Source organism: Heteronotia binoei, chromosome 5, assembly GCF_032191835.1.
Source record: "Heteronotia binoei isolate CCM8104 ecotype False Entrance Well chromosome 5, APGP_CSIRO_Hbin_v1, whole genome shotgun sequence".
Lineage (NCBI taxonomy): Eukaryota > Metazoa > Chordata > Lepidosauria > Squamata > Gekkonidae > Heteronotia > Heteronotia binoei.
Genome location: NC_083227.1, coordinates 15052492 through 15065101, shown reverse-complemented (window position 1 = coordinate 15065101; position 12610 = coordinate 15052492). Strand labels below are relative to the sequence as shown.

At 49.1% G+C, this 12610-nt stretch overlaps 1 pseudogene; it reads left to right on the top strand.

Annotated features, from left to right (window-relative positions):
* LOC132571738 (oocyte zinc finger protein XlCOF6-like) overlaps window positions 1-12610 on the top strand; it is a 317052-nt pseudogene that overhangs the window by 132592 nt on the left and 171850 nt on the right.

Here is a 12610-nt window from a genome sequence, read left to right as displayed (position 1 = left end):
TCCGTAACTGGGACCCCAGAAATATAAGCAACCCCCAGCTTGGAGAGATTGTAGAGGAGCGGGTGATAGGACAAAGTTCCCTGTGCGCATGGTGCATGTAGCCTGCAGGTGGTCCATTCTATAGACTTTTGAACCTGCACCTGACATTTTTCTTGAGCGCATCTTCTTTGAGGGACTATAACTCAGACCTTGAAAGTTCAATCTGCACATAACTTGGAGGGCATACAGAGCAGCGCCTGGGGGAGGTTCCTTGCGAATTTGATGTCTCTAGCTTGCACAGGGTCTATTCTGTATGCTCCCAAACCTCCTGAGCTTGTGCTTGACATTTCCTCAGAAAGCACTTTCCAGGGGGCACATTTTTTGGGGGGTGGGGGGCTGTAACTTTGACCCCGTAAATCCAATCTTCACTAAATTTGGCGGGCTGGTAGAAGACAGTTAGCCAGAGATCCTCTGTGAGTTTGGTATCTCTAGCATACCAGAGGAGGGGGCATTCTACCACATAATGAACCAAACCAAGCATAGACAGCTTCAAGAGGGGATTGGATAAAAATATGGAGCAGAGGTCCATCAGTGGTTATTAGCCACAGTATATAATTGGAACAGTCTGGGGCAGTGACGCTCTGTATTCTTGGTGCTGGGGGGGCAAAGAAGAAGAACTCCTAGCCCCACTTGTGAACCTTCTGATGGCACTTGTTTGGGGGTTTTTTGGCCACTGTGTGACACAGAGTGTTGGACCGGATGGGCCATTGGCCTGATCCAACATGGCTTCTCTTATGTTTTTATGTGACATAGTGTGTTGGACTGGATGGGCCATTGGCCTGATCCAACATGACTTCTCTTACGTTCTTATGTGACACAGAGTGTTGGACCGGATGGGCCATTGGCCTGATCCAACATGGCTTCTCTTATGTTCTTATGTGACACAGAATGTTGCACTGGATGGGCCATTGGCCTGATCCAACATGGCTTCTCTTATGTTCTTATGTGACACAGTGTGTTGGACTGGATGGGCCATTGGCCTGATCCAACATGGCTTCTCTTATGTTCTTATGTGACACAGAGTGTTGGACCGGATGGACCATTGGCCTAATCCAACAGGGCTTCTCTTATGTTCTTATACATTCATTTATTTATTTATTACTTTAAATTTCTATCCCGCCCTCTCCGCAAGCGGACTCAGGGCGGCTAACAACATACATTTTTACAATTTAACCAATAAAAAACTGCAATTTAAAATTATTTAAAACACTTAAACATTTAAAACATTCCATTGCATTTTTGGTGCTGTATCACTATAATATAATTTAACGTAGATATAAATGTAAATGGTGATCATGGTACTCTGTAACGGTGTAAAGTGGCAGCTCTCTCCCAAATTAGGTTAGGTCTCAAAGGCCTGTCGAAACAGTTCGGTCTTACAGGCCCTGCGGAAAGTAGAAAGATCCCGCAGGGCCCTTATGGCCTCTGGGAGAGTATTCCACAATTCTGGCGCTGCCACCGAGAAGGCCCTAGCTCGTGTCTGCCACAACCTAGCCTCCCTTGGTCCAGGGACAGACAACAGATTTTTTGTCCCTGAACGCAGTGCTCTCCGGGGAACGTGTGGGGAAAGGCGGTCCTGCAGATAGACAGGCTCCTGACCATAGAGGGCTTTAAAGGTCAATACCAACACCTTGAAACGGACTCGGAACACAATAGGTAGTCAGTGCAGCTCTCTCAGCACTGGCCAAATGTGCTCCCACCGGGGGAGCACCATTAGCAGCCACGCTGCAGTGTTCTGCACTAGCTGTAGTTTCCGGGTCAGCGCCAAGGGTAGCCCCATGTAGAGAGCATTACAGTGATCTATTCTTGAGTTGACCGTAGCATGGATCACCAGTGGTAAGTCGTTGTGCTCCAGGAAGGGGGCAAACTGCCGTACCCACCGAAGATGAAAAAGGGTGGATCTAGTAGTGGCTGCTACCTGGGCCTCCATTGTAAGAGAGGACTCCAGGAGCGCACCCAAGCTCTTGACCTTGGGGGCTGGGATTAGTGACACCCCATCAAGAGCCGGCAGAGGGATCTCCCCCCCTGGACCACCCCGGCTCAGATAGACACAGAGTGTTGGACCAGATGGGCCATTGGCCTGATCCAACATGGCTTCTCTTGTGTTCTTATGTGACACAGAGTGTTGGACTGGATGGGCCACTGGTCTGATCCAACATGGCTTCTCTTATGTTCTTATGTGACACAGAGTGTTAGACTGGATGGGCCATTGGCCTGATCCAACAGGGCTTCTCTTATGTCCTTATGTGACTCAGAGTGTTGGACTGGATGGGCCACTGGCCTGATCTAACATGGCTTCTCTTCTGTTCTTATGTGACACAGAGTGTTGGACTGGATGGGCCATTGGCTTGATCCAACATGGCTTCTCTTATGTTCTTAAGAGAAGAGCCAGTTTGGTGTAGTGGTTAAGTGTGCGGATTCTTATCTGGGAGAACCGGGTTTGATTCCCCACTCCTCCATTTGCACCTGCTAGCATGGCCTTGGGTCAGCCATAGCTCTGGCAGAGGTTGTCCTTGAAAGGGCAGCTGCTGTGAGAGCCCTCTCCAGCCCCACCCACCTCACAGGGTGTCTGTTGTGGGGGAGGAAGGTAAAGGAGATTGTGAGCCGCTCTGAGACTCTTCGGAGTGGAGGGCGGGATATAAATCCAATATCTTCTTCTTCATCTTCTTAAACCAGTTTGTTTAGCCCCAAAAAGTCTGACTGTTCTTAGTTCACAAACCGGGCGTGCCCCGAACTGAACTTCATTTTCCCAGTTCATGCCCATCCATACTAACACCCATGCTTCCTCCTTTCATTCTCTCTCTCTCTCTCTCTCTCTCTCTCTCTCTCTTTCTCTCTCTCTCTCACTCTCAGGGTGTGAAGAAGCAGTGTTCAGCCATCAGTTTTGCAGAAGAAGGGAAACAGCTGCTGCACCTCTAGTCCAGGTAGGGAAAATCAGTGGGGGCAGCCTGGGCACCCCTTCTTTCTGAGGGGTAGTTTGTTCCTGCAGTTGCTCTTAAGGTGTCAGAGGTTCTAAACGCCATGCCTCGAACGCAGCGACTTGGCGACAGTGATCCACGCCATGGTCACCTCACGATTGGATTACTGCAATGCCCTCTACATGGCGCTGCCCTTGGCTCAAACCCGGAAGCTTCAACTGGTGCAGATCGCAGCTGCCAGGTTGTTAATGGGCCTTCTTATACGGGAACACATTCAACCTGTACTGAAAGCGCTGCACTGGTTGCCTATCACATTCCGGGTTCGTTTCAAGGTGTTGGTGCTCTGGCAGAGGTTGTCCTTGAAAGAGCAGCTGCTGTGAGAGCCCTCTCCAGACCCATCCACCTCACAGGGTGTCTTTCGTGGGGGAGGAAGGGAAAGGAGATGATAGGCCACTCTGAGCCTCTGTCCTTGAAAGGGCAGCTGCTGTGAGAGCCCTCTCCAGCCCCACCCACCTCACAGGGTGTCTGTTGTGGGGGAGGAAGGGAAAGGAGATTGTAGGCCGCTCTGAGTCTCTGTCCTTGAAAGGGCAGCTGCTGTGAGAGCCCTCTCAGCCCCACCCACCTCACAGGGTGTCTGTTGTGGGGGAGGAAGGGAAAGGAGATGATAGGCCACTCTGAGCCTCTGTCCTTGAAAGGGCAACTGCTGTGAGAGCCCTCTGCAGCCCCACCCACCTCACAGGATGTCTGCTGTGGGGGAGGAAGGGAAAGTAGATTGTGAGCCACTCTGAGACTCTGTCCTTGAAAGGTCAGCTGCTGTGAGAGCCCTCTCCAGCCCCACCCACCTCACAGGGTGTCTGTTGTGGGGGAGGAAGGTAAAGAAGATTGTGAGCCGCTCTGAGACTCTTCGGAACGGAGGGTGGGATATAAATCTAATATCATCTTCTTCTTACCTTTAAAGTCCTATATGGCCAGGGGCATGCATACCTGAGGGACCGCCTTTCCCCACATGTTCTCTGGAGAGCACTTCGGTCCGGATCACAAAATCTACTTACAATCCCCAACCCTAAGGAGCCAGTTTGGTGTAGTGGTTAAGTGTGTGGACTCTTATCTGGGAGAACCGGGTTTGATTCCCCACTCCTCCACTTGCACCTGCTGGAATGGCCTTGAGTCAGCCATAGCTCTGGCAGAAGTTGTCCTTGAAAGGGCAGCTGCTGTGAGAGCCCTCTCCAGCCCCACCCACCTCACAGGGTGTCTGTTGTGGGGGAGGAAGGTAAAGGAGATTGTGAGCCGCTCTGAGACTCTTCGGAGTGGAGGGCGGGATATAAATCCAATATCTTCTTCTTCTTCCAATATCATCTTCTTCTTCTTCTAAGGAGGCCAGGCTCATGTCAACTAGAGCCAGAGCCTTCTCTGTACTGGCCCCATGCTGGTGGAATGAGGTCAGGGCCCTGCAAGAGCTCATACAGTTCCACAGGGCCTGTAAGACAGCACTCTTCCATCAGGCATTTGTGAACTAGGCTGTTGGCCACTACAGTTGATAGTAACATGTGAACCACCAACAACAATCTGCTGCATAGCAGTTGCAGAGAGGATAACTTAAGATCTGCTCTACAGAGAATTATAAAATTGGACAATGTGAGATCATGGCACCGAAACATTTTTTTAACGTATTTTATGTCTATTTTACTCTTAAGTTTTATGGTTTTATTGCTGTACTATTACGTTGAATCATGCACATGCATGTCTGTGTGAGCTGCCCTGAGCCCGCCTCGGCGAGGAGGGCGGGATATAAGTGGAATAAAATAAATAAATATGATCAAAATATTTTTACTTTTGTTTCCAAAGCCCACTGGTAGAATAGATAGCAAGAGGATTTCTGGCTTGACAAGAACCATGTCTCCTGTTGTTGTAAAAATATGCTGTAAGATCAACTGCCAAAATGTGTAGATGCGAGGACAATATATATTTTCTGTCTGGCAAGATCTTTGATGAGAGAATCTGCTTTTTCTTCTATCATCCCCTTTCCTTTGAGGAGATGTCCGTGTATTTCAACAAGGCGGAGTGGGCCCTGTTGGATCCTAGTCAAAGAGCTCGCAACACGGAAGTCGTGCTGGAGAACCACGGGACTGTGGCCTCTCTGGGTAAGGATCTTTCATAGGTGCCCTACATGGCCTGGGACCTGCCTACCTTCAGGACCACCTCTCCCCATATGTGCCCCAGAGAGCACTGTGTTCAGGATCCCAAAATCTCCTCAAGATCTCCAGACCAAAAGATTTTAGATTGCCTACCACCAGAGCCAAAGCGTTCTTAGTAATAGCCCCCGCTCTGTGGAATGCCCTCCCATAAAACATCAGGACCCCGTGGGACCTGCCACAGTTTCACAGGGCTTGTAAGTTCGAACTGTTCAAACTTGCTTTCAACAGTTAAGGGGAGGCGGCTATTATTCCACAGCACCGACAATCTCACGGATATTATAGCATTAGGAAAAGTGCAGAAAAGGACAACTAGAATGATTACAGGCTTGGAACACTTTTCCTATGAAGAAACGCTTGGGGCTCTTTAGCTTGGAGAAATGTCGACTGCGGGGTGACATGATAGAGGTTTACAAGATTATGCATGGGATGGAGAGGGTAGAGAAAGAAGTACTTTTCTCCCTTTCTCACAATACAAGAACTCGTGGGCATTCAATGAAATTGCTGAGCAGTCGGGTTAGAACGGATAAAAGGAGGTACTTCTTCACCCAAAGGGTGATTAACATGTGGAATTCACTGCCACAGGAGGTGGTGGCGGCTACAGGCATAGCCAGCTTCAAGAGGGGGTTAGATAAAAATATGGAGCAGGGGTCCATCAGTGGCTATTAGCCACAGTGTGTATATATATGTATATATATATGTAAATTATTGGCCACTGTGTGATACAGAGTGTTGGACTGGATGGGCCATTGGCCTGATCCAACATGGCTTCTCTTATGTTCTTCTGTGACACAGAGTGTTGGGCTGGATGGGCCATTGGCCTGATCCAGCATGGCTTCTCTTATGTTCTTCTGTGACACAGAGTGTTGGACTGGATGGGCCACTGGCCTGATCCAACATGGCTTCTCTTATGTTCTTATGTGACACAGAGTGTTAGACTGGATGGGCCATTGGCCTGATCCAACATGGCTTCTCTTATGTTCTTCTGTGACACAGAGTGTTGGACTGGATGGGCCATTGGCCTGATCCAACAGGGCTTCTCTTATGTTCTTCTGTGACACAGAGTGTTGGACTGGATGGGCCATTGGCCTGATCCAACATGGCTTCTCTTATGTTCTTCTGTGACACAGAGTGTTGGGCTGGATGGGCCATTGGCCTGATCCAGCATGGCTTCTCTTATGTTCTTCTGTGACACAGAGTGTTGGACTGGATGGGCCATTGGCCTGATCCAACATGGCTTCTCTTATGTTCTTACGTGACTCAGAGTGTTGGACTGGATCGGCCATTGGCCTGATCCAACATGGCTTCTCTTATGTTCTTCTGTGACACAGAGTGTTGGACTGGATGGGCCATTGGCCTGATCCAACATGGCTTCTCTTATGTTCTTAACCAATATAATTGAAACTAGAACATCAGAATAACCAGAACGTCAACGTGCATCTTGAACGTTTAATGATTGTAAAATGGAAGGAAATTATTTTATTGCATATTCTGTTTTTTTAACATTTGATGTTGCTTTTAACTGTTGTTAGCCGCCCTAAGCCCATCAGGGGAGGGCGGGATATACATTTGTTAAAATAAATAAAGATGCAAACTGCTGCCACGGGGATGATGAATAGATCAAAATATTGAACAGTGAAATGTTGCATTGATGCCTACCCAGCTACCTGCCTCCTACTGGTGGCCCAGTATACCCAGTGATGTTCAGTATGACTAGGAGACAGACGCAAGGCAACTGACCAAGGGGCATCACCCAAACTAGCGAGGGTGACCTGGCCTGAGGCCAAGGCAGGGATGAGAGACCCTTAGAAAGATTCTGGAAGGGGCCGGATTCTAATTGTTCTATAGCCAGTCTTTACAACATATCCTTAAGAACAGATGAACATAAGCAGAGCCCCCGGTGGATCAGACCAGTGGTCCATCTAGTCCATCCCATCTCACAAAATGGCCAGTCAGTTCCTCTGGAGGGCCAACAACAGGGCACAGCTGAGGTCTTCATAAGAACATTGAAGAGCCCTGCTGGGTCAGACCAGTAGACCATCTAGACCAGCCTCCTGTCTCACACAATGGACAACTATTTCTGAGTGCCAACAACAGGGCAGAGAGGCTGAGGCCTTCATAAGAATATCGGAAGAGCCCTGCTGGATCAGACCAGTAGTCCATCTAGACCAGCCTCCTGTCTCACACAATGGACAACTAGTTCCAAATGCCAACAACAGGGCAGAGAGGCTGAGGCCTTCATAAGAATATCGGAAGATCCCTGCTGGATCAGACCAGTAGTCCCATCTAGTCCTGCATCCTGTCTCACAAAGTGGCCAACTAGCTCCTCTGGAGGTTTTGTGTATTTTTCATGTGTTCGAGTAATTAAGTACATTGTTTTCATTGGGCAAGGGAGATATCTGGTCTTAATTCACAGAATGAGCATTGCTGTCTGATGGCCATCTAGCCTCTGTTTAAAAACCTCCAAGGAAGGAGAGCCCACCACCTCCCAAGGAGGAAGCCTGTTCCACTGAGGAACCGCTCTAACAGTCAGGAAGTTCTTCCTAATGTTGAGCTGGCAACTCTTGATTTAATTGCAACACATTGGTTCTGGTCTGAACTTTACTCTCGTTCTGTTATGTTCCTGTCCGTATTACCCTGAGTGTTTCTGCAGTCATGCCTTTGGACTGTCTTGTCTGAACTGGAGGCTCTTCATTTTCTGGGATTAATTTATTAGCTGTTCTTCCACTTCTTTTATATGAATCACCAGCAGCCTGTTTCTCTTTTGGTTCAAGTGAAGCCTGCTTCTTTTGTATAGGTTTGGCTTGTCCCAGAAAAGGGGTGTCAAACATGCGGCCCGGGGGCCGTATCAGGCCCCCAGAGGGCTCCTATCAGGCCCCTGAGCAACTGGCTGTCATCTGCTTCCTTCTCCCTATATCTTGCTTCCTTCTACATAAGAGTTTGCTTTGCAAGGCTTGCAAAGGAGCTACAGAGCAAAACCTCTATTTTCTCCATTGGCTGAGGCTCCTCCCTTGGGAAGCAAAAGGGGGGGGGAGGCAGAGCTTGTTTTTCCAGGCTTTCTCAATTGCGCAGCAGAGCTACTAAACCAAGCCACTCTTCCTTCTATTGGCTGAGGCTCCTCTCCCCACCCCAGTCTCCTGGGGAAGGAAGGAAAGAGCCAGAGCTTCCTTTGCCCAGTTCCCTGAATCCCATGGGAGAAATACAAAGAAAGCTCCTTTAAGACTGAATGTTTAAGTTTAATATATGTTTTAACTTATATATATGTTGTCTTTATAAAGTTTATATCTTTGCTACCTAAACTTAAATAGGTACACACATGGCTCGGCCCAACATGGCTCAGCCCAACCCGACATGGCCCGGCCCAACAAGGTCTCATTTATGTCAGATCCAGCCCTCATAACAAATGAGTTCGACACCCCTGTCCCAGAAAATTCCCTAGTGCCTAACAGATCTAAACCCACCCCCCAGCAGCACTTCCCACAGATGGAATTACTGTAACCTGCTCTGGGTGTGATCTGGAATGGATCCGTCCCCCTTGCATATAGTGTGATTATGGGCCTTGGTGTTGATCAGGTTTCTATCCTGTCTTGGGATTTCTTTCTTTCTTTCTCCAGAGCCAGTTTGGTGTAGTGGTGAAGTGTGTGGACTCTTATCTGGGAGAACAGGGTTTGATTCCCCACTCCTCCACTTGCAGCTGCTGGAATGGCCTTGGGTCAGCCATAGCTCTGGCAGAGGTTGTCCTTGAAAGAGGAGGAGAAGGAGCTTTAGAAAGAGGAGGAGGAGAAGGAGCTTAGATTTATACCCTTACCCTTCATGTGGGAGTCTCACAGAGCCCTCTCAGCCCCACCCACCTCACAGGATGTCTGTTGTGGGGAGAGAAGATATTATAGGAGATTGTAGGACGCTCTGAGCCTCTGTCCTTGAAAGCGCAGCTGCTGTGAGAGCCCTCTCAGCCCCACCCACCTCACAGGATGTCTGTTGTGGGGGGAGAAGATATTATAGGAGATTGTAGGCCGCTCTGAGCCTCTGTCCTTGAAAGGGCAGCTGCTGTGAGAGCCCTCTCAGCCCCACCCACCTCACAGGGTGTCTGTTGTGGGGGGAGAAGATATTATAGGAGATTGTAAGCCACTCTGAGCCTCTGTCCTTGAAAGGGCAGCTGCTGTGAGAGCCCTCTCAGCCCCACCCACCTCACAGGATGTCTGTTGTGGGGAGAGAAGATATTATAGCAGATTGTAAGCCGCTCTGAGCCAATGTCCTTGAAAGGGCAGCTGCTGTGAGAGCCCTCTCAGCCCCACCCACCTCACAGGGTGTCTGTTGTGGGGGAGGAAGGTAAAGGAGATTGTGAGCCGCTCTGAAACTCTTCGGAGTGGAGGGCAGGATATAAATCCAATATCTTCTTCTTCATATGAGAATGATCACTTTCTCTCTCTCTTTCTGCCAAAGAACCAGGGAATGTAAGAGAGAGTTTGGTGGAGACAGACAAAGATCTCACATCCAAGGGAAGGCCGGAAAGTTTCTCAAGAGGATCTCCAAAGAGTATTTCCTTCACAAGTGAACTGACTGCAAGTGAGTATCCGTCATGATTATGTCAAAAGAACGAGCAAGGAAGACGCATGGAGGATTTCTGCTTCACTTCTTAGCAATTCTTGGTTGGGTAGAATTGTGAAGCCTGTTGGGAAAGGAGGGAAGGAGGCCTTCTGGGGTAAAATATCTGGGAGACTCAGTTCATTCTGAAGCTTAGCTCAGGTGTGGCTCTTGAGGGGTTGTGGGATCCTTAAATATTGGATATTCCAGGAAAGGTGGGTGGTTGTTTAAGAACAGCCAAGTTGGATGAGGTTGGAGGAGGAAGAGGACGAAGATGATGATATTGAGTTCATATCCCGCCTTCTACTCCAAATCTCAGAGTCTCAGAGCGGCTTACAATCTCCTTTACCTTCTTTCCCCACAACAGCCACCCTGTGAGGTGGGTGGGGCTGAGAGAGCTCTCCCAGAAGCTGCCCTTTCAAGGACAGAGTCTCAGAGCGACTTACAATCTCCTTTACCTTCTTTCCCCACAACAGCCACCCTGTGAGGTGGGTGGGGCTGAGAGAGCTCTCCCAGAAGCTGCCCTTTCAAGGACAGAGGCTCAGAGCGGCCTACAATCTCCTTTTCCTTCCTCCCCCACGACAGACACCCTGTGAGGTGGGTGGGGCTGAGAGGGCTCTCACAGCAGCTGCCCTTTCAAGGACAGAGGCTCAGAGCGGCCTATAATCTCCTTTTTCTTCCTCCCCCACAACAGACACCCTGTGAGGTGGGTGGGGCTGGAGAGGGCTCTCACAGCAGCTGCCCTTTCAAGGACAGAGGCTCAGAGCGGCCTACAATCTCCTTTCTCTTCCTCCCCCACAACAGACACCCTGTGAGGTGGGTGGGGCTGAGAGGACTCTCACAGCAGCTGCCCTTTCAAGGACAGAGGCTCAGAGCGGCCTACAATCTCCTTTCCCTTCCTCCCCCACAACAGCCACCCTGTGAGGTGGGTGGGTCTGGAGAGGGCTCTCACAGCAGCTGCCCTTTCAAGGACAGAGGCTCAGAGCGGCCTACAATCTCCTTTCCCTTCCTCCCCCTCAACAGCCACCCTGTGAGGTGGGTAGGGCTGAGAGGTCTCTCACAGCAGCTGCCCTTTCAAGGGCAACTCTGCAAAAGCTATGGCTGACCCAAGGCCATTCCAGCAGCTGCAAGTAGAGGAGTGAGGAATCAAACCCGGTTCTCCCAGATTAGAGTCCGCACACTTAACCACTACGCCAAACTGGCAAAGGGCAAATCAACCCTTTTCGCAACCATCACCTGGATGCCTTTGGGTCTTACCAGTACCCCCAGAAATGAGCATTGCTTCCAAAAACCATGGGGGTTCCCTTTCAACTGTGGGGTTCACTTGGTGAGCTCCTGGCTTCTCCCCTCCCCCCATAGCAAAAGTATTTCTGGGAGACTGAATACCAGCTCCTTCTTGGCTCTCATCACAACTAGAATGAAACTCTCCATGTAGTTGCAGGACTGGAAAGGTTGATAACTTCTTGGATTTAACTGCCAATAGCAGACGATTAAAGTTCTCAAAATGAACGGCAGGGGAACAATGCTTTGCCACATTTCCCTTAATATACCTACAGAGGGGAGTGGGGAGGGGTGGGATAGGCAGAAGATAAAAAGTGCCCTACAGAAGGGCCTGGAAGGGATACAACATGACCAGCAGCTCAGCTCAGAGATAAGATTCATCCAGCAGCTCAAAACCTACTTTTGTCTTACTGACATTCATTACAGAACTCTCATAGCCAATGCTGTGAGATGAAGACCCAGAGGAAAATATGAAATAACTGGGCATTGCAAGCTTTGTACTTAAGTTGCTTCACGTTTGGAGCTGGGGATGTTTAGCCTAGAGAGGAGGCAGCTGAGAGGTGTTATGATCACCATCTTCAAGTAATTGAAGGGCTGTCCTATAGAGGATGGTGTGGAATTGTGTTCTGTGGCCCCGGAAGGTAGGACCAGAACCAATGGGTTGAAATTAAATCAGAAGAGTTTCCGGCTCAACATTAGGAAGAACTTCCTGACTGTTAGAGCAGTTCCTCAGTGGAACAGGCTTCCTCCTTGGGAGGTGGTAGGCTTTCCTTTCTTGGAGGTTTTTAAGCAGAGGCTAGATGGCCATCTGACAGCAATGAAGATCTTGTGAATTTAGGGGGAGGTGTTTGTGAGTTTCCTGCATTGTGCAGAGGGTTGGACTAGATGACCCTGGAGGTCCCTCCAACTCTAGGATTCTATGAAAGTGGGCTCTCCTTCCTTGGAGGTTTTGAAACAGAGGCTAGATGGCCATCTGACAGCAATGAGAATCCTGGGAATTTAGAGGGAGGGATTTGTGAGTTTCCTGCATTGTGCAGGAGGTTGGACTAGATGACCCTGGAGGTCCCTCCAACTCTAGGATTCTATGAAATTGGGCTCTCCTTCCTTGGAGGTTTTGAAACAGAGGCTAGATGGCCATCTGACAGCAATGAGAATCCTGGGAATTTAGAGGGAGGTATTTGTGAGTTTCCTGCATTGTGCAGGGGGTTGGATTAGATGACCCTAGATGTCCCTTCCAACTCTATGATTCTATGTGCTGGTCAGCCAATTTCAGAAAATAGGAAAGACAATCTGATAAAAGAAATGCAGCCCCATTCCTGAGCAGTGCCTGACTGGTGCCTTGACTTCATGCATGGGTGCTGACTGAAACGTTTTCTTTATTCCAGCAGTGGATATAGAGGAGACATTTGGGGAACAGAAGGGTTATTCTTTGGAAAGAGTCAAAAATGAAGATGCCAAAGGAAGCTTCAGAGATGGAGGTGAACCACAGAGGCAAAAGGGAAGCCACAAAGTGAAGAGGAGAGATCAGTCCATTCTTTGCCGAATAGGGGGCTTCCGTGAAATCCCAGTCCATGAAGAAAGGTCAATCAACAAAAG